Genomic DNA, 22719 nt, shown 5'->3' with positions numbered 1-22719 from the left:
TATAAAAAAAAAAAATAGCCATTTATTTATATAGTCGCTTTTATCAATGTGTTGCATCTTCTGTGGTCAATTGTAAGTGACATATTAATAAAAGCAGGTTCTGTGTCAACCAGTACCCTCATAACTCCAAGAAAATGCAGAGAAGCATCAACATATGTAGAAATGATATCCTATATAATCAAGTCAAAATGATAAGTTGATTTAGGCGCTAAATGAAAGACGTTCTGAAGTTGTTATTGCCCCGCCTACTTGAGACACACTAAAACATGATTGGGCGGTTTTTTTTTTTTCGTGATGGAGATTTTGAGGGATAACTGTTCCGCTTTTCAAATCTCCGCGTCCCTAACAAGCTGGTTATCATACGGGAAGGAATCCAGAGCTACCAAGTAACCGTTAAATAATAATCTACTTTAATGGTAATATGACAATGCAATACATTACCATACAAAATCATATCATATGCGTAATGTCAGGAATATGCCTACTCCTGACCTTGTTCACGTGCTGCAAGACCCTCCGGTCTGGACAGCGCGAGAAGAGAGGCAGAACAAAAGCATGAACAGCTTCTTTCATACCAACACCAACAGGAAGGGGTGGAGTTTACTCAGCCTCCCACACACACATTCCAGAGACCTCAGATGTGTCTTAAAGGATATTTCCTTGCTTCCAAAGATTTCATATCTCCAACTTCTGGTTACACAGACTGCTTATTATTAATACAAAGTAATTAAACCCACACATATACTATTCAAGATATGTAGACTTCCCTGAAACATGACATGCTAGAGATCTTAAGCAGAATATACTCTCATCCACCTAGCACCCTGTCGTGCATACCTACACCTCCACCACAGAGCAATAAAACCCTATTTACTCTAACCAGCCCTTGTTTATAGCCATTTTAGTCCTCACATTTATGAAAGGATGAAACGGAGAAATCAATATAAAACACAGGTATTGTTTGAACAGTATTCACTTAACTGCTACTATTGATAATTACCAGAGAAACTCAAGGAACCTCTTTTAATATCTGGAAATTGCAACAAGACTTTCTGCCATTTCAAATGTAACACACTTCTTAAATATCAGATGATAATACTCTGCAGTTGTCACTTCAGCCTTTAGGAAACACAACAAACCTTAACAGAATTCACAGCCAATGGCGCAAGACAACCCTCAAATACTTGAAAATTCTCACTCTGAAAACTATAACTTCAACTGTGCAGAACAACTGTATACAAGGTTTATCTCTTCCTACTTACAGTCCAGGTACTCTTTGTTCAATTGTTGGCAATGTCTGCAGTCTGTAGGCTACTAGCGTTGCAACTTATTCTGCTTCCCGTCAAATTCTGTGTCCCCGGTTAAAGCTAACGTCCATCGTGTTCTGTCACTTTGTCATTTCAATACATGTATTGTTTTAGAGACTTTCAATGCTGTCATATTTCCAAAGGGATTGTAAAGCCAGTCATTTGGCCACTGCTTACAACAACCGCGGACCGAACCGAGGTTCTGGTGGTGTGCATGAAGGGGTTTAGTCCGAGTGAGGAGTGCTCAAGTGTTGGAGGATGTGTAAGGCAGAGGAGGGTAAATAAAAAGTTAGTGTGAACCTCCAGCAGGGCAGGGTGGTGCTGTGAAGAAGGCCGAATATGGATGCCGATGGGCGGACGATAAAGCACCGCAAAATACACCCCCCTTTAAGGTTCCCAGGGACACGAGGTTCTTGAGGGTGTGATCATCTGGGTTTAGTCCATGGGGGACTGCTTAAGTGTGGGGGCCCAGGTACCCACGGTGCGCCAGGTTATGGAAGTACGCATGTCCCACAACACATCAGAGACTGCACTGACCCCCCCACTTTCAAAACACTGACCAAAACACACCTCTTCAGACTGGCTTTTAATCTGTGAATTATGCTGTATTGCTGTTTTAATAACTTTTAAATGTTATTTTATCTTGTTCTAATAACTTTTAAATTCTATTTTATCATGTTTTATCACCACTGTAAAGCGTCTTTGAGCACCTGGAAAAGCGCTTCGAAATGCAATGTATTATTATTATTATTATTATGTCAGGGTGATATACTGGAGGTCTTTAGTCCGTCTTTTGGTGGTCTTGGATCAGCCACAGAGAGGTGCTTTTCCCGGTGTATTTCATGGAAGTCTGACATAGCCTGTGTCCTATGAAATAGCCAGTTAGAATGTTCAGAATGTGCTATTTCTGAATAAATAGCACATTCTGAACATGTCAAACAGTGTCCTGGAGGAGTGAAATAAGCAGAGTGCCCATGTGCGGGAGACATGATGGAGGTCTGTAATTTGTGGGTCTTGGAGGGGCCACAGAGAGGTGCTTTTTGCGCTCTGTCTCCTTGTAGTGTGAAATAAGCAGAGTGCTCATGTCAGGGAGAGATGCTGGAGCTGCTTAGTCCGTCATTTGGGGGTCTTGGAGCGGCCACAGAGAGGTGCTTTTCGCGCTCTGTCTCCTTGTAGTGTGAAATAAGCAGAGTGCTCGTGTCCAATCTTGCTACTAATTGATCACTTTTAATAGGAATGTCTGTTTGACATGTGTTCAGAATGTGCTATTTATTCAGAAATAGCACATTCTGAATGACCCATTTTAATTGCAAACTGACTTAAAACAGTCCACCCGACCTTTGAAACTAATCTACCCACGTTTAGCATGCTATTTTTGGTTATAAATTGTATCTTATCCCCATGGATATGCCTGTATTTAACAACAAAATAGCTTACAGCACCGGGTATTCCCAGGCGGTCTCCCATCCAAGTACTGACCCGGCCCGACACGGCTTGGCTTCCGGGATCGCGCGTGCTTTTTTCATTTTGTATCTTTTATTATATCAAAACATAAACATAGTTACATTTTTTAAAAAACATTATAGTCCACCCCACAAAAAGCAGGACCCCAAGGCTTCCTACCAATTCACATTAATCACCCCAACCATACTCTCATTTTACATGAAGCACTCTTCATTTTTGACATAAGCATACCATCACACACTTTTCCCACATATCACCACCAACAATTTCTTTATCTTCCATACTCCATTTTCCACATGTTCCCGGTCTCAGCGATCTCGCCCATTGACAATCCTCCATACATATTCCAGACATCCCCCATTATTGTCTGGTCCTATCCTATGTACATTTACATATGAATATAACTTTCCGATACATTATCGAAACTCAAAATAATACAAAACAAAACAAATCAATGTAGCTCAAAATTAAAACAGAACTTCCCATCTTTCACCTCCACCAACAATCAGTGTTCAATAATATCGTTCATGAAGGATTCTTTGTCTTTTTGCAAGTACAAAAGCCCCACATCCCTTTTTATTGTTCTTTTTGCTATTTCCCATACACTTCCCACCCTTTTCTCATAATGTGCTCTATTTGTCCTTATTTTCACAGCATGTCTTGCATGGCTTAGACACAAATTCAGAAAACTCACATTGCATCCTTCGCTTTTCCCATTCATTCCAAACAACCATAACTTCTTCCATTCCATACATTTAACTTTTTTTCCTTCCAACATCTATACACCATTTCTTTAATTTTTGCAAAAAACTCCTTCAGTTTACTGCACTCATAAAATGTGTGCATACAATTTTCTACCTCTACTTTACATACATCACATTCTTTCTTAATCGTTTTATCAAACATGCTAATTATTAAATTGTTATAGATCCTGTTATGTCTTAACATAAAATAAAAATGCTCGCATTCTGCACTATTCCCATTCACTCTAACGGTACGTCCACACAGCAGCTTTTCAAAAATCTTGAAAATCTTGGAGCTGGGCGTGTCTGACAGCTTGGGGATTTTTTGCGAGCAATGCGACCAACAACCAATCACACGAATCTCCCGCCCCCGACATACAAAGCAAAAAACCCCGGGGATTTTATGCGAGCAATATATATATTTATAAACTCCCCAAACAGGCGAAACCCTACCAGTTTCACCCACTGTCTCTGCCCCCTCCCTCCATGCCTGGTTCCTCCGGTTTGTATCCCGTTAATAGTTCTGCTCGTAAAGAACCGGATGATTTGCTACCGTAATTTCTCGTTTGGAATATGAGGAATTGAACTGCGGTCTGGTTCTCCCAGCTTACACGCGGTTTGATTGGCTAGCGCTTCTACTGTCAGATTTGCATAAACGTGTTTGATTGGCTGGCGCTTCCAGCTCAGCTTCAAAAGTTGAACATTGCTCAACTTTTGAATCCTGGAAATCCTGGACATCCTGGAAATCTTCGCTTCGCTCCCCCACAATGCAGTTCGGCGAAAAGCGAGGCAAAGTGACGTCATTCCCATTCAAATTCAATGGGCAGAGAAGCGTTGGAAGCGGTGGAAGATTCTTCTGAAGCTGCTGTGTGGACGTACGGTAAGGTTCCACCATATATTTCCCATGTCCACTGGGCTGCAGGCCTTCTCACATCTTCTTTACCCAACATTTTACTTATTTTCTTTGCATTTATTTGATCCATTTTGACCATCTTTTCATTTTCTCCCACATAGAACTCCACATTATTTTCTCCACTCCCATCCTTCTCACTTTCAATCATTCTCCTCCATTCTGGCATACCCTCTTTTATACTTTCTAATATATTCACCGCTGTTCCTATCCCCATCACCAAATCTTTCTCTCTTACCTCATCAATTATCACTTGTGCCCTCAAAAACCCTGGCACATATTCGTACACTAGATCCCTTACCACCCTAAAACCCGCACTCCACATCGACAAATTAAATATAACTTTCCCTTCTTTTACTATTTTATTGTTCATAACTATTGGTTGTCTCCACACTTGCTCTACATTACTACATTCATATTTCAGCTTTGCTAGAAAGGTGAAACCCCATGCATTCATCATTTCCCTTTGAAAATCACTCTCTCCATCCATCCCTTTTTCATACATATAAAAATAGCACTTCCCCCACACCCTCCACATTCAATCATCGCCTCCCTCAAGAAGTCCTTCCATTAGTGATCTTCTTTATTTGTTAGGTATTTTATTACCTTCTTCACTCTCAACGTGTTTACCTTCCTCGTTAAGTTAACTAATCTTAACCCTCCATCCCTATACTCATTCTATAACACTTCTCTTGCTATTCTTACCCCTTTCCCCTCCCTCAAGAACTAATTCACTACACTATCTATTTCTTCTATAACTCTCCCTGGCACATCTAGGACAATAAATTAAATTATTTACAATAATGTACAGCTATCGTATAGAAAATTGGAATTGTATTTGATCCGAACATGAACCCTTTGATTAAAGATATCAGAATGAAGATGAACCTTAAATTAAACCACATACAAAATAACCTACACAAGGAACAGAAACAATGAAAATAAAACTATTGCTGCAAAAACATTCAGTTTGAACCTATGAAACCAAGTAGAAATCCCACAGGGACATTTTGATATGGTTTTTGTTAAGCAGAGCATTGAGTATTCCTTCTTCTGCACTGACTCAACACTCTTCCAGTTGGAACATATTGTTATGGCCTCATACATGAACATATATCATTGCATAATTGAACAGAGCACAAAAATCGACCCGGGTGAAACGATAAGTTCGGGTTTTACTGTCTGTAATAAATGTTAGAGCATCCTTAGTGGCTTGAGAATATATACAAACAATAATCAAGTGTTATATTACAGTCATTATAAGGAGGCTCAAAGGAGAAATCAAAAGCACATGTGATTTTAAGGAAAAGTTTAATTTATTATTAACTGTGGATTATTTTGTTGCTTCTTCAAATATAAAAAAGTAATATATATCAAATACAAATCTACTTTTGCTGAACAATAAATATTTTTTTTACAATAAAAATGTGTGTTTTTCCTTTCCATACATATGTGTTTACAATATGTTCTTAATAAACTAGGCATACATCAGCTCACCCTGTGTGTGTGTGTGTGTGTGTGTGTGTGTGTGTGTGTGTGTGTGTGTGTGTGTGTGTGTGTGTGTGTGTGTGTGTGTGTGTGTGTGTGTGTGTGTGTGTGTGTGTGTGTGTGTGTGTGTGTGTGTGTGTGTGTGATCCTTAACAAGCCTCACCTGTGCTTTGTCGTTAAGTGGAATATAAAGCAGCTGCTGATGTCTCAGTTAATCATCCAGTCCCCTTCCTTTTAGACTTGTGTTTTTGTTGGAAGGTGTGCTGGACATTGCCAAGCTCTGATACTGACTGTATTCTTTTTGGTTTTACTGCAACATGCTGAGGCTTGGGAACATGTAAGTTACATGTATTGTAGATTTCTTTCTATGTGTGTACTTAATTGTCTCTAAATGATGTGTTTTATGTGTTCCAGTTTGTTATGGATGGCTGCAGCTATCATCTTGTGTCAAGCCAGGCCTAATGTGAAGCTGAATTCGCTGTCAAGTAAGCTTCAATTCTCATTAAGTCATTTTACACAGCATATTAAGTCGGTTTACATTCTCCTCACAAGCCTTTTCTTTTAACAGGCAGTGGGTTAAGGTCTGACTGTGCCGCAAATGTAATGAGACTGTCGTTGGACAAGGCTTTAGCAGTGGGAAACCAGCTTGAGGTGGAGGCTATCAGTAAGTATGAACTGCTAATAATGCAGCTGATTGGTTCATCACTGAGGAAAGGGGTCCCTGACAAAGCTTATTGTCTCCCCTCAGATGGCACCAAGCACATTTTGTTAACACCTAGCATGGCTGCTCAGTGTGGATACAGCATGGAGTCTGACCCGTGGGGTAACACCAGAATCTACACCTCCCTCATGGGCTGCTTTGTGGACAACAAGGTTTGTTTGAGCTAAAGTGGTTTAACAGCATTCAATGTAATTTTCTACCAAGTTTAGCTGTGCTAATTCTGTCTCAAGTGACTGAATTAATGGCTCAACAAACAAACCCCTTACCGTTAAAAGATCCAAAGTACATTTCCCTTTTTCTTTGGTACATCCCTAAAATATTAGCACTGCTCCACTCACAACTGTATTCCTCAATGAATCTACTGGGTACTTTCTGGACTTGTTTGTTACATTCACAAATATCCTTTAGACTTCAAATGTGTCCCTGAAGGCAAGGATATTACATGTTCAATGACAAAGAAGCTGGAACCAAAGAATATTGGGGAGTTTCACTTAATTTAGTTTTTTTTATATTTATAGGATGATGCTACATTTAACGTTGGCTTGAGACTCCAGATGTACGGCGAGAATCCATCGGACGTGGTCAGTCATGACGTGTCTCAGACTTGCAGCTACACTCGCTGGGCCTCCAGGGAGATCCTCTGCGACAGGAACTACATGGAAGTAGGTCATCTTTACATTGATGAGTCCACCATCTTGTGTGTATGGAAACGAATGCTAAAACCACCATTTTCTGTTTTAGGTTTCGCACCACATGGCTAACCTCGATGCTGAAGCTAAGGGTCAGACTCGGGATGGTAAAGACGAGAAGCTCAACGCCAAGCTTGAAGTATGTGGAATGAAACCGTTCAGATACTACAGTTTAATTCCTCCCTACACCAATGAGGATTTAATTATTATGTGTTCTTTCCTGTAGGCCTCTGGTGCATCACAAGGTATCTGGAAGATGACGTTTTACACCCCAGAACCAGTGGCCATGGTGTTGCAAGAGGCTGAACAAGCCGGATACGCTGCCAAAACTACCTCCAGTCGCCTGGTTATGCGAAGCCCGTACAATACAGCAGAGACTTATTCAGAGGATGTAAGCAACACACTCCTATACAGTGTTTCTTTCCTTTCCCTCCTTGTCAATTATATTAAACCTCTCCTCTCTAGGTGGCTGGAGTCCCCATGGAAGTGTTCAGGGTGAGCGCCTACTACATGGCACCACAGGGTCTGAATGTAGTGAACTTGGCAGCTGCGTGTCCCAAAGGTGAGTCCTGAGCAACATATTGCCTTCACAGTGAGCTTAATTGTTGCACAGTTAACCTCAACAGCTCCATTTTGTCATCAACAGGTGGCGTCCTCTTCACAGAGGATATGATCTCTTGGCACGTACCTCGCCGTGTGACTCCTCTGTTGGACGGCAGCATTACAGTCTCAGAAATGCACATGGGAATCAACGGGCAGAAGCTTGATAGATCTCAGATGGCCGCACGGGGGTACACACTGAGCACCACAGACTTCCACATCGTCGTCGAGATCCCAGTGGGCTCGCCTGATGGTTACTACAAGGTTGGGGAAATCTCTAGATTAGAAATGCAAGAGTCACTAGTGCATTTGCACGTTTTATTGAAATATCATGAATTATTGCAGAGCCATGCCCCAGATTACCAGTACCACACCACCTACTTTGTGGAGCCCATGCTCGAGGTACTGTGGAGGGAAGATGACACCCAAGATGATACCAGATACAAGGTTTTGTTCCCCATCATGACCCCTCTGATGCCTCAATCTCCCCAAATCCAGGATGGTAAGTCACATTTTCTAGTAGGTATGAAAAAAATGACATTTGAACTCGCGCTTGCTCGGATATATCCCAAAGACTGCTAAAACCATTAAATAAAGTCTTCAGTTTTTGCAAAATGGTGTTTGGATGGGATTTGAAGCCAAGTACAAAATCTACTTTTGCTTACAAAGGGCACTTTTTAGTTTTTTTAAATGGCACTCAATCCAACTACTCAATGTTTCTCTATCGATGTTGAGGCTGGTTCAGAAGTTGTAAACCTGCCACTTTCTGTTCCTCAGACACTGTCCCAGAGACTCGGGTGTTCAGCGTTCTCTTGGGAACCTTCCTCCATGACGTTGAGCTGAGGAACATCACCTTCTCCACCGGGGTCCTCACTGTTGAGGAGAGCAATGCCAAAGGCTTCACAGTCCAGGAACACAGCTTGGCTAATGGTTTCAAGAGCTTCTCTCTTCAAGTGTCCCTTTGATGCCGATGTTGTCTTAAAACATGTATGACATTATAGATCCAAAATATCCTTTTTAACCAGCATATTTTCAGTGTTGCTGAGCTTTTATTTCATTTGTTGCAGAATCCTGAGCGCTTGGTTACATCCTACTTCCTCCCTCTGATCTTTGGGTTGGTCGTCCTGCCTGAAGAAACTCCTTTTGGTCTCCCGGTCGACCTGCAGGCCTCTCTGCAGGATATTGGTGAGATCATATTGAATTTGCTTTTGACAATATCTTCATGCAAATTGTGTTTTCTAAAATTAAATAAAACGTATTGGAGTAAAAGCTACACAATCAAATGGATAATGCCTGTTTTGCTGCTCTAGTGCTACCCATCATGGCTGGCACCTGTGACCAGAACCAGTTTCACATCAGCGTGAAGTTCGGGAGTCACGGCTCTAATTTCAAGGCCATCGTTGGACCTCGAGAGCTGACGGCTGAGATGGCTGAAGACTACAATTTCTATGAGAACGGCACACACCTCAGCCTCATTCTGCCATACACTGCCAAGGACGCTGTTTTCGAGGTATGTCAAAACTACAAAATCCCACCATAGATCTTCTGCATTGGCTAACTTTACTTTCTCTTCCACAGCTGCTCACTGCAGAATCAGTCAAATCCAGAATTGACCTGCTTCTGTTGGATCGTGCAAACGACTGGGTGCTTGCTGATCTCTATCTGGCGTGCTACTTCCCCTTGAAAGCAACAGGTAAGATGGAACATGTAAGTGTATGTGCTGCTTTAATTGATGGATCCGTGTTGCTTTACACGGCCTGCTTCTTCCTCCAGAGTGCCACCCCAATGGCACAATGACCGCTGTGGCTGTGAAGGTTGAATCGACTCGTAATCTGAAGCCAAGTCAGCTGACGCTAAAGGACCAGTCCTGCACACCACAGTTCAGCGACGATCGCGTTGCATATTTCTCCTTCAGTGTGGATACCTGTGGAACCACCAGAACGGTGAGTGTGAATCACATTTAAATATCAAAAGGGTTTTTTGTCAAATGTTAATGCGTGTTTGTTGTTAAATAGTTCTTTGACAACTACATGATGTATGAAAATGAGATCCGCCTGTCTTACAACAACGCCAAAGGAGCAGCCAACACATCACCAGTTGATCCCGATTACAGGTAAAATATTTGATTCTGTATAATTGGAGATGAACACCTTCAATGTATGCATTTATATTTTATTTTTTCCCCCAATAGGCAAACCATTTCCTGCTTCTATGTAGTCAATGAGACTCAGACTGTTGCCTTCAGCGCTAAACCAAGAACCTATGAGCCAGCTGCAGAGATCGGCACCGGGCAGCTGATGGTGCAGATGAGGCTTTCCCAAGGCATGGTTGAATGTTACAACATCTTGTTCATGCATACAAAACACTGTTTGCAGGTCTCCTTTGAAAAAGAGCCCTATGATCTCAAGGGACCGATCTGATTAAATAAAGGTTTGAAATGAAACTGTAAATGTCCAGGCCTCCTGTCTCTAACGGGACTCTTCTCCTGCAGATCCATCCTACGAGCTCTTCTACCAAGCAGAGGATTATCCAGTGGTGAAATATCTACAGCAGCCTCTGTATTTTGAGGTGGAGCTGATGCATTCTACCGACCCACACTTGGAACTCATTGCTGAGAACTGTTGGGCAACCCTTTATGAAGATAGGACATCTCTGCCAAGCTGGGACATCATTGTGGACAGGTAATGTTGTGCAAAACTAACTACTAACTACTCTCTTCATTTGTTTAACTGCTGCTTTATTTTAACTTTGGAATTCCTTCACTAGCTGTGAGAATCGCAATGACAGCTATGCAACCATTTTCCATCCCGTTGTGAGTGACTCCAGAGTTTTAGTCCCGTCCCACATCAAGCGCTTCTCTGTAAAGATGTTCACTTTCACTAAAGATGACGAGGTTCTGAAAGACCAGGTAAGACTTGTAAATCCAAATCTGGAGTCTTTTGGCCACTGCTGCATGTAGCCACGTGTAATAAATCATCCTGTCCGTCCACAGATCTATGTCCACTGTGATGCAGTGATTTGTGACACAAGCAGCCAGGCAGATGGTTCCTGCAGAGGCCAGTGTGTGCATCCTCCAGGTCAGAGCTACTCAAGACCTGCAGGTGTAAAAAAGGGTAAGTGACCGCGTCTGAACAAATGTCGTCGATCTGGATGTGCAGTTGGTAATCTTTACTTGTTTTGCAGAGCGAAGAAGCACCGACTCAACACGCCAAAGGCAGATCTCCTCTGGGGCAATTATTCTGTCTAACCTTTGAATATTTTCTACAAGTGTTTACGTTTTGTCATTTGCACCTTATGTAATTTTGTTCATGGTTTTGTTTGGGACCAGGGGAACAGTTGTATCAATGAATGTACTGTACTGCCTTTTATATTGATGGATGACACTAACGACTGTTTTTAAAAAAATAAATAAATAAACGAATTTCTAAAAAATAAATAGCCATTTATTTATATAGTCGCTTTTATCAATGTGTTGCATCTTCTGTGGTCAATTGTAAGTGACATATTAATAAAAACAGGTTCTGTGTCAACCAGTACCTTCATAACTCCAAGAAAATGCAGAGAAGCATCAACATATGTAGAAATGATATCCTATATAATCAAGTCAAAATGATAAGTTGATTTAGGCGCTAAATGAAAGACGTTCTGAAGTTGTTATTGCCCGCCTACTTGAGACGCACTAAAACATGATTGGGCGTTTTTTTTTTTGTGGGTGTTGTCACTTCCGCCTTTAGGAAACACAACCAACCTTAACAGAATTCACAGCCAATGGCGCAAGACAACCCTAAAATACTTGAAAATGCTCACCGAGTTTAAAAACTATGATCAGAACAACTGTATACAAAGTTTATCTCTTCCTACTTACAGTCCAGGTACTCTTTGTTCAATTTTTGGCAATGTCTGCGGTCTGTAGGCTACTAGCGTTGCAAATTATTCTGCTACCCGTCAAAATCTGTGTCCCCAGTTAAAGTTAACGTCCATCGTGTTCTGTCACTTTGTCATTTCATTACATGTATTGTTTTAGAGACTTTCAACGCTGTCATATTTCCAAAGGGATTGTAAAGCCAGTCATTTGGCCACTGCTTACAACAACCGCGGACCGAACCGAGGTTCTGGTGGTGTGCATGAAGGGGTTTAGTCCGAGTGGAGTGCTCAAGTGTTGGAGGATGTGTAAGGCAGAGGAGGGTAAATAAAAAGCTAGTGAACCTCCAGCAGGGCGGGTGGTGCTGTGAAAAAGGCCGAATATGGATGCCGATGGGCGGACGATAAAGCACCGCAAAATACACCCCCCTTTAAGGTTCCCAGGGACACGAGGTTCTTGAGGGTGTGATCATCTGGGTTTAGTCCGTGGGGGAGTGCTTCAGTGTCCTTAAGGGACCCACGGTGCGCCAGGTTATGGAAGTACGAGGCTTAGTCCGTCATTTTGGGGTCTTGGAGCGGCCACAGAGAGGGGGTTTTCGCGCTCTGTCTCCTTGCAGTGTGAAATAAGCAGAGTGCTCGTGTCCAATCTTGCTACTAATTGATCACTTTTAATAGGAATGTCTGTTTGACATGTGTTCAGAATGTGCTATTTATTCAGAAATAGCACTTTCTGAATGACCCATTTTAATTGCAAACTGACTTAAAACAGTCCCCCCGACCTTTGAAACTAATCTACCCACGTTTAGCATGCTATTTTTGGTTATAAATCTTATCACCATGGATGTGCCTGTATTTAACAACAAAATAGCTTACAGCACCGGGTATTCCCAGGCGGTCTCCCATCCAAGTACTGACCCGGCCCGACACTGCTTGGCTTCCGAGATCGTGCGTGCTTTTTTATTTTTTATCATATCAAAACATAAACATAGTTCCATTTTTAAAAAAACATTATAGTCCACCCCACAAAAAGCAGGACCCCAAGGCTTCCTACCAATTCACATGAATCACCCCAACCATACTCTCATTTTACATGAAGCACTCTTCATTTTTGACATAAGCATACCATCACACACTTTTCCCACATATCACCACCAACAATTTCTTTATCTTCCATACTCCATTTTCCACATGTTCCCGGTCTCAGCGATCTCCCCCATTGACAATCCTCCATACATATTCCAGACATCCCCCATTATTGTCTGGTCCTATCCTATGTACATTTACATATGAATATAACTTTCCGATACATCATCGAAACTCAAAATAATACAAAACAAAACAAATCAATGTAGCTCAAAATTAAAACAGAACTTCCCATATTTCACCTCCACCAACAAACAGTGTTCAATAATATCGTTCATGAAGGATTCTTTGTCTTTTTGCAAGTACCCACATCCCTTTTTATTGTTCTTTTTGCTATTTCCCATACACTTCCCACCCTTTTCTCATAATGTGCTATATTTGTCCTTATTTTCACAGCTTGTCTTGCATGGACACAAATTCAGAAAACTCACATTGCATCCTTCGCTTTTCCCATTCATTCCAAACAACCATAACTCCTTCCATTCCATACATTTCACTTTTTTGTCCTTCCAACATCTATACACCATTTCTTTCATTTTTGCAAAAAACTCCTTCAGTTTACTGCACTCATAAAATGTGTGCATACCATTTTCTACCTCTACTTTACATACATCACATTCTTTCTTAATCGTTTTATCAAACATGCTAATTATTAAATTGTTATAGATCCTGTTATGTCTTAACATAAAATCAAAATTCTCGCATTCTGCACTATTCCCATTCACTCTAACGGTACGTCCACACAGCAGCTTTTCAAAAATCTTGAATATCTTGGAGCTTGTCGTGTCTGACAGCTTGGGGATTTTTTTGCGAGCAATGCGACCAACAACCAATCACATGAATCTCCCGCCCCCGACATGCAAAGCAAAAAACCCTGGGGATTTTATGCGAGCAATATATATATAAACTCCCCAAACAGGCGAAAACCTACCAGTTTCCCCCACTGTCTCTGCCACCTCCCTCCATGCCTGGTTCCTCCGGTTTGTATCCCGGTAATAGTTCTGGTCGTAAAGAACCGGGTGATTTGCTACCATAATTTCTCTTTTGGAATATGAGGAAATGAACTGCGGTCTGGTTCTCCCAGCTTACACGTGGTTTGATTGGCTAGCGCTTCTACTGTCAGATTTGCATAAACGTGTTTGATTGGCTGGCGCTTCCAGCTCAGCTTCAACAGTTGAACATTGCTCAACTTTTGAATCCTGGAAATCCTGGACATCCTGGAAATCTTCGCTTCGCTCCCCCACAATGCAGTTCGGCGAAAAGCGAGGCAAAGTGACGTCATCCCATTCAAAGTCAATGGGCAGAGAAGCGTTGGAAGCGGTGGAAGATTCTTCTGAAGCTGCTGTGTGGACGTATGGTAAGGTTCCACCATATATTTCCCACGTCCACTGGGCTGCAGGCCTTCTCACATCTTCTTTACCCAACATTTTACTTATTTTCTTTGCATTTATTTGATCCATTTTGACCATCTTTTCATTTTCTCCCACATAGAACTCCACATTATATTCTCCACTCCCATCCTTCTCACTCTCAATAATTTTCCTCCATTCTCCTGGCCAGTGGCGAGCCGTCAGGGCCCTCTAGGCCCTCTGTGAGGGCCTAATATATTCTAAAAAATAATATTTGAAAACATAAAAAAAATATTTTTTTAAATATTTTGTTGTTGTTACATTTTTAATTAGTTTTACCAAAATAACTTGATTTAATTATATTTAAAATAACTTTTCCAAATAAATAAATCCTTCGAATCTGCCTGTTCAGTTTCTGTTAGAATGTGAAGGGTTAAATGCCGTCTCTGCGAGTTACTGTGAAGACGGGAGAGCTTGTTGGTCCGGTTGGTCCCTCTCTACATTCACAGAGGGCCCGCTATAGTAACTCAACGAGAGAGTAATGTCATATGACAGTACAATTGACCAATCATATCTTCCCTCTAAATGGGCGGGCTTTATTTTCGCGGACTTTATGACATGTTCCGCTCGCTGTGAAGTATATGCAAGTGGTGCAGTGACGCGTCCTAAAACCCAGAAGTAAGCTGCGCTCGGATTCCCTCGACAAAAGAGCAACGGGATTTCTCCATAGGGTTTTGGAAAATAGCTGGAAATAAGGTCTGTGGAAAACGAACCTGTTAGATAAATGCACGTTTTGTTCAGACGGATAATATCCACATGTCTACCCTGCTTTTATTATTTTCGAATCATAAATCTAATCGATAGATTTATGATCGATAGATTTATGATTAGCATAAATTCGTTCATGATGGCTCACTTCAGTGATAGTGATGACATCAGAGGCGGCGCTAGGGGGTGGCTACTTGGGCTCAAGCCCCGGATGTTATCTGAAAAGCCCCGGATGTTTCACTTAAAAAAAAAAAAAAAAAAAAATGTAAATGTAATTTTTTTTTGAAAATGTCTCGGGAGTAATGTGCAGTACCGGAATCCACCAGAGAGGCAGCGGCTGCTGGACATTAGCCTGCGTACTGCGTAACCTTCCCTGCCCTGCAGAAGAAGTGATCCTTCTTAGTGCCTGACGGGTTTTAAGCTAATAGCCTATAAAGTTATGGATATTAGAAAGTTATTTTCATCGAAGCAGGCGCCACAAGCTGCAGCAGCAGTATCAGTAACTGACAACAATGTCATCACCAGCAGTGAAGAAATGGATGATGTTTCAGGTTTGTTAATCTAATGGTGATATCTGCACTCTGGCTGACTGAGTAAGAAGTGAAAAAGAGTGATGTACTGTAACGTTAATCTTATAGCTAGTAAACATGGAGTAACCAAAGCAAGGCAAGTTTATTTATATAGCACCTTTCAACACAAGGCAATTCAAGGTGCTTTACAAAAATGAAAGACATTCAGACAAAGGCATTTAAAAACAGTAAAAGATAATAAAAGAAACATTAAAAGAAAAAATACATGAATAAAAAGTTACAGTGCAGTTTAAGATATGAATAGTTCACACAGAAGTTCCACTTTACTGATGAACACAACAGCTCAGTTTAAATTAAAAGCAGCGACAAAAAGATAAACCACACTAAGTCAATACCCTTATATGTTAGTATGTATACAGAACATGACTAAAAATTATTCTAAGATGTAACGTTAACCCTTCATACCTCAGTCTACTTTTAAGACACTAAAATAACGTATTCCAATTTTTATTTTGTTTTCGCGCGTGGAATTATACCGGCTCTCGTTTCAGTACACATAACAACGGAATCATAGCAACGGAACTGACAGCCAACGGAACTGACAGGCAACACTCTGAATCCGATTGGCTGTGACTGCATTCACTCAGAGTGCCCGATTCAGAAACGTGACTCTTACACTCTTTACGTCACAAACAAAGATGTTGGATGAGAATAGATCTATAAAAATGATAAGCAATGCGCAGTGGATCGGAAGAGGACGGTGTGTCGGCGTTGTTCGATAGCAGTGCGGTATGCTAATGGGAACACACGCCAAACATGCTAAATCACATCAGAAGGCATCACCCAGATTTGCCAATCACCGGAGCCCGGCAAAAGACAACAGCAGTTCAACAGCTGATCCCCGCTGTTTTTAAGAAGCCAACAGACATGAGAGCCGTGAGACCAAAATAAATAACGGAAGCTTTTGGCATATTTTTTCAACGACTTGAAACACTTTCTTATTATTTATGATGTAATATTTTCAAGACATTCTTTTTAGTTTTACAGCTTGATGAAACCTTTTTGTTTGACATCAGCCATTATAGATACTATGGCCATCTGAGTGTGTGTGGTACTGTTTGTGGTTTGTTTTTAACTGTTTAATACAGTTAATTATTCAAAATGTCAGAGTTCCTTATTTTGAAACTGAAACTTGCACTACTGTTCAAAAGTAAATAACAACAAACCTGGAATTGGTACGAACCGAACCGTGACTTCTGTGAACCGTTACACCCCTAGTCCCCGGTGTTCCAGGGAACTCACCAATGGCGCATTTCCACTGCAGCGGGGTAGCCCCGTTTAAGCGTCCCTAAGCGTCCTCGCTCAGGCCTCGGGCTGCCTCGCTGGCCGTCCCAGGCCGTGGCGCATTTCCATTACAGTTTAGGACCTGGGGTAGCAACGCAGTGTAGGCGGGGCGTCGGCTTTTTGGCGGGCTTTTTGGGCGGAGCGACGCTGGGTAAAACTGCAGTGGCGTCATTTTCAATGCGACACAACTCACAAAACACACACAACAATGGAGGATGTGGAAGCGATCGTTTTCTTGTTTATTGTGAAATCCATGGTGCTGACATGCTGTGCTCTGCATAACGTCTGCGAGAGTCATGGAGAGGACTATGATGATGGGTGGAATGCACCAGCAGCAGAGTCTCAAGGTGCAGAGGAGGAGGGCACTGACATCAGAGAGGGTTTGATGCGCTACCTGAATACCTACATATGCATTGTATTGAACATAAATAAATCTTTTTTTTTCATATACATGTGTTTGTCAAATGTTTTAAACAAATGTTATCTGAATTGAATATTTAGTAAATATTTGAATTTCAAGCACCAGTAAGTACTGCCCCATAATAAGAACATTTGAGGAAATATCAGATCATGAAAAGAAAATGTTTCTAATAAATTAAGCGAATATCAAAGCTAACTATAAACATAAATACTAAAGTGTAAAACACAGCAAAACTATATTCATAAATGCAAGTGTAAAATAGTGTGGACAATTGTAAACATGGATAGAGACTAAAGTATCCACAACATAAAATAATATAAATATAACCTCAATCTTTCTTCTAGACATGTTAAAAGCTTGCTTGAATGGGTTATAGGTTTATTTTGTTCTCTCGTCTTTGAAGTATATAAGGAATGTGTTGTTTGAGTCTAGTAGAACGAGGGTATTACAATTGAGCAATTTCTACATGTATTATGTATTTATCATGTATTCTTAATACTATTACAAAATAAACATGTAATAATGTTTTAGAGGAGGACCTCAAGCTAGCAAACTCAATTTCTTGCTTTAAATCTCTTAAAACTAAGGGGCTTTTTCCTAACTGATGGTGTTTGTTATTGCTTTATAAATTCATGTATGTTTATATATTCTCTAAATCTGATTTGTTTCTGTTGGGTGCCATTCATTATCAACAAGAGATAAGATAAGTCAAAGAAGTACTTTATTGATGGCAGTATAAAAATACAAAAAAAATGTTGTATCAAAAAAAGGCATGCCATTAAACAATACAAATAAAAAATGTAAAACTGTATTGCAGCCAGCATAAATATACATGGAATTGTAAATATAAAATGAACATTTTAAAGAAAATAAATAAACAAGGAAGTACAAATGTTGCATTTAAAAATTAACTAGATAAAAAATATATAATGTACAATAACTATTAAGATTTTTTTAAGTATCACGGAGGAGACGGGCCACGTCGGCTGCCCAGTCATGGTGCCGTTCCTGCTGGGCCCGATCCTCTCCTCCTCGTTTCCTCTTTCCTGGGTGACAATAAGATAATAATAATTAGCAATAAGGAAAAAACACAGGACAGGTACAGGTCACACAAGGATATAAGAATAACATGTATAAACAGAACAACAGAAAGGTGAACTAAAGAAAGTTCTGGCCCTAGATGTTTACAATGATTGTGAAAGTGAATTACATTATGTCCAGCCTGTTGATCATGAATATAAATATATGTATATGATAGGATGTCACACACAACTGTACTAGCTGCTTACTAGCTAAGACTTTACTTGTAACAGAGCATTTCCACACAGTGGTATAGCTTATTTTAATTACTGACGATGGATGATCCAAGGTTTTAAAAAAACAAAACACAATTCCAGTCGTTTGGCCATTTCTATTTCTTACCTAGAACCACACGCTGCGGTGTCGTGATGGCACTCGGTGTTGGTGGTTGAGTTGGTGTCGATTCTTCGGCTGGGGTCCGTTCTGGATTCGATGACGATGTGGACGGAACACTGCCATCAACCGTTGTTCGGGAATGTTCCTCCTCACGAGTCCCAATGTAATCATCTAGAACAGCAAAATGACTTGTTAATTCCACAAACTACTGCAGCACAATACTAAATAGCAACAACAACTATAGAAAAGAAAAACTGAACATAAACAATGGCACATATAGTGTTAGCAAACAATAGCTCTAGCTAAGGCTATCTGCCTAGGCTATCTGCCTTAGCTAGCTATGTAGCTCTTCGGGGCTCCATAAAAGCACGGGTTGTCGAATATTAATGTAAGGCAAATGTCAGCCTTATGAACGGAGGTACCGTGGGACTTGCCCTTCCCATGTACGGGAGTCCGCTCAATGGAAATGCGATGTCAAGTTCCGATGTCAAGTTCCTGTCAGCGGCTAGACATATGTTACCAGTGTTTACCAGTGTTGCCAGGGGCATGATAACATCCTCCACTGGAGGTTGGGTGTTGCTGCTGTGAATAAGGCCGACTATGGGTGCCGATGGGCGGACGGTAAAGCACCGCAAAGTAGACCCCCTTTAAGTGTAGCCAGGGGCACGAGAAACATCCTCCATGGAGAGTGGGTGCTGCTGCTGTGAAGAAGGCCGACTATGGGTGCCGATGGGCGGACGGTAAAGCACCGCAAAGTAGACCCCCTTTAAGTGTAGCCAGGGGCACGAGAAACATCCTCCATGGAGGTTGGGTGCTGCTGCTGTGAAGAAGGCCGACTATGGGTGCTGATGGGCGGACGGTAAAGCACCGCAAAGTAGACCCCCTTTAAGTGTAGCCAGGGGCACGAGAAACATCCTCCATGGAGAGTGGGTGCTGCTGCTGTGAAGAAGGCCGACTATGGGTGCCGATGGGCGGACGGTAAAGCACCGCAAAGTAGACCCCCTTTAAGTGTAGCCAGGGGCACGAGAAACATCCTCCATGGAGGTTGGGTGTTGCTGCTGTGAATAAGGCCGACTATGGGTGCCGATGGGCGGACGGTAAAGCACCGCAAAGTAGACCCCCTTTAAGTGTAGCCAGGGGCACGAGCAAAATCCTCCATGGAGGTTGGGTGTTGCTGCTGTGAATAAGGCCGACTATGGGTGCCGATGGGCGGACGGTAAAGCACCGCAAAGTAGACCCCCTTTAAGTGTAGCCAGGGTCACCCTGCATGCGTCGTCAAATGTGATTGAAATGGACAGATTCCTGTACATTTCAATCACTTTTAATGGGAGTCGTCAGTATATGGAGCTTAACCCATAATTCCCGGACGTTCCAGGCCGAATTTGGAAGCTCATATGCGGCCTGCCATGCGCCTCCACCCGTGGAAAGCAAAAAAAAGTAAAGAAAACGGTCAATTATATGTTAAAATAATCAAAAATGAAGTTTTTGAAAATTCTTGAAAAACGGCTAAGTGCCAACGGGGGAGGGGGTCAAGTCTTCGGCGCTTCGGAACGAAGCCGCGGAGACTTTTGCACTCCCCCGTTGCAATTTACAACGGAGAGGGGAAACGAGAGCTCCCCTCCTCCGTCCAAAAAATTCATTCATCTTTTCCAAGCTACCATCTGCACGAAATCGGAAACCCGGTTTTTGAGAGCACTTAGAAAAAAACGAGCTATTTTCACATGATGGGGAAATCATGGAGGAATGTATCCGCCTCATGAGCACTTTGGATCGGATGAAATTGTTGCCTGGAGGACCCCCAATCATGGTTCTCACAAAACTTTAAGTTTTCAAACTGGTGTCTGGAGGAATGCAAGGGGAGTTGTCAGGGGACTCTACCCGCCTCAAGAGGCACTATTTTGGGATACATTTTATCCATTTTCACCCCTTTTTATGGTTCTTCCAAAAAGTTAACTTAGACTTTTTCCGACTCTGGAGAAAGGTAGGGGGAGTTGTCAGGGGACTCTACCTGCCTTTTGGAACACTATTTTCGGATACAATTTATCCATTTTCACCCTTTTCTCTGGTTCTTCCAAAAGTTGACTTAAACTTTTTCCCACCCTGGAGAAAGGTATGGGGAGTTGTCAGGGGACTCTACCTGCCTTTTGGAACACTATTTTCGGATACAATTTATCCATTTTCACCCTTTTCTCTGGTTCTTCCAAAAGTTGACTTGTACTTTTTCCCACCCTGGAGAAAGGTATGGGGAGTTGTCAGGGGACTCTACCCGCCTTATGGAACACTATTTTGGGGTACTTTTTTCCCATTTCACCCCTTTTTTCTGGTTCTCTGGTTGTGGCGGCCTCGCCCTGGCCGTCCACCCTCTGGGTACCTGACTCCCCTGCCTCCTCCGGGGGGCAGTTGAGAAGGGTTCAATGCCTCCCCGGAGGATACTGTTATCCCGGCAACCCGCCAGCAGATGAAAAGACCCACCCCTCCGCCTCTCCACCTCTTCTGAGGGACGAGGGAACCGCGCGGGGGTCTGCTGGAGGCTACTGCCGGGTGCTCCGTCCTGCGCCTCACCGGTACCCTGACTCCAGCGCGGTGTGGCGGCCTCGCCCTGGCCGTCCACCCTCTGGGTACCTGACTCCCCTGCCTCCTCCGGGGGGCAGTTGAGAGGGGTTCAATGCCTCCCCGGAGGATACTGTTATCCCGGCAACCCGCCAGCAGATGAAAAGACCCACCCCTCCGCCTCTCCACCTCTTCTGAGGGACGAGGGAACCGCGCGGGGGTCTGCTGGAGGCTACTGCCGGGTGCTCCGTCCTGCGCCTCACCGGTACCCTGACTCCAGCGCGGTGTGGCGGCCTCGCCCTGGCCGTCCACCCTCTGGGTACCTGACTCCCCTGCCTCCTCCGGGGGGCAGTTGAGAGGGGTTCAATGCCTCCCCGGAGGATACTGTTATCCCGGCAACCCGCCAGCAGATGAAAAGACCCACCCCTCCGCCTCTCCACCTCTTCTGAGGGACGAGGGAACCGCGCGGGGGTCTGCTGGAGGCTACTGCCGGGTGCTCCGTCCTGCGCCTCACCGGTACCCTGACTCCAGCGCGGTGTGGCGGCCTCGCCCTGGCCGTCCACCCTCTGGGTACCTGACTCCCCTGCCTCCTCCGGGGGGCAGTTGAGAAGGGTTCAATGCCTCCCCGGAGGATACTGTTATCCCGGCAACCCGCCAGCAGATGAAAAGACCCACCCCTCCGCCTCTCCACCTCTTCTGAGGGATGAGGGAACCGCGCGGGGGTCTGCTGGAGGCTACTGCCGGGTGCTCCGTCCTGCGCCTCACCGGGACCCTGACTCCAGCGCGGTGTGGCGGCCTCGCCCTGGCCGTCCACCGTGCGCCCTCTGGGTCGTACCCGAAACTGTCGGGTATCCTTTGGGAGAATCAGACTCTGGAGGAACGTGAGGGGAGATTACAGGGATCTCTGCCCGCCTAACGAGTGCCTAAATGGGACACCGCACCATGATGCAAATGAAAACAAACACAGATTTGAAAATAAGCTGAGTGCGTCTTTCGTGAGTCTTTTCACGCTTCCTTCTTTTTTACCCACGATTCTGGTGACATTTCCCGGTACCGAAATGCTCAAGAATACAGGTCGGATGGCGGTCCGTTGTCCGATCTGCAATAGCTCCTACCGTGCCCTGAGCAAGCACCTACAGAGGAACCATGGTGTGCGTAACTTGGATGAAAGAAAAATTCTGCTGTTGTTGGCCAACGGACGGACCAACATTAGGCTCCATCCCTGTACCATTCTGGGATGCGAGTACCGCGGCACAAGGCTGGATCGCCACTTGGCCAGAGACCATGTTGAGCTGGCCCGGGAGGAACTACATGTGGTTCAAAATCAAATGAAAATGACAGTGGCCAAGAAGGAGCTTTATGAACTCCGAATGACAAACCCCACAATAGAAATGATTACCGCTTGGGCTGTTGAC

At 43.1% G+C, this 22719-nt stretch overlaps 1 pseudogene; it reads left to right on the top strand.

Moving 5' to 3' along the window:
- The first annotated feature begins 6119 nt into the window (after positions 1-6119).
- On the top strand, positions 6120-11302 carry LOC117440896 (uncharacterized; annotated as a pseudogene).
- Positions 11303-22719: the final 11417 nt, after the last annotated feature.

The sequence above is a fragment of the Pseudochaenichthys georgianus genome, unplaced genomic scaffold (assembly GCF_902827115.2).
Source record: "Pseudochaenichthys georgianus unplaced genomic scaffold, fPseGeo1.2 scaffold_1305_arrow_ctg1, whole genome shotgun sequence".
NCBI lineage: Eukaryota > Metazoa > Chordata > Actinopteri > Perciformes > Channichthyidae > Pseudochaenichthys > Pseudochaenichthys georgianus.
The sequence above is the reverse complement of the archived record's forward strand: the minus strand, read 5'-3'. Positions and strand labels throughout refer to the sequence as shown.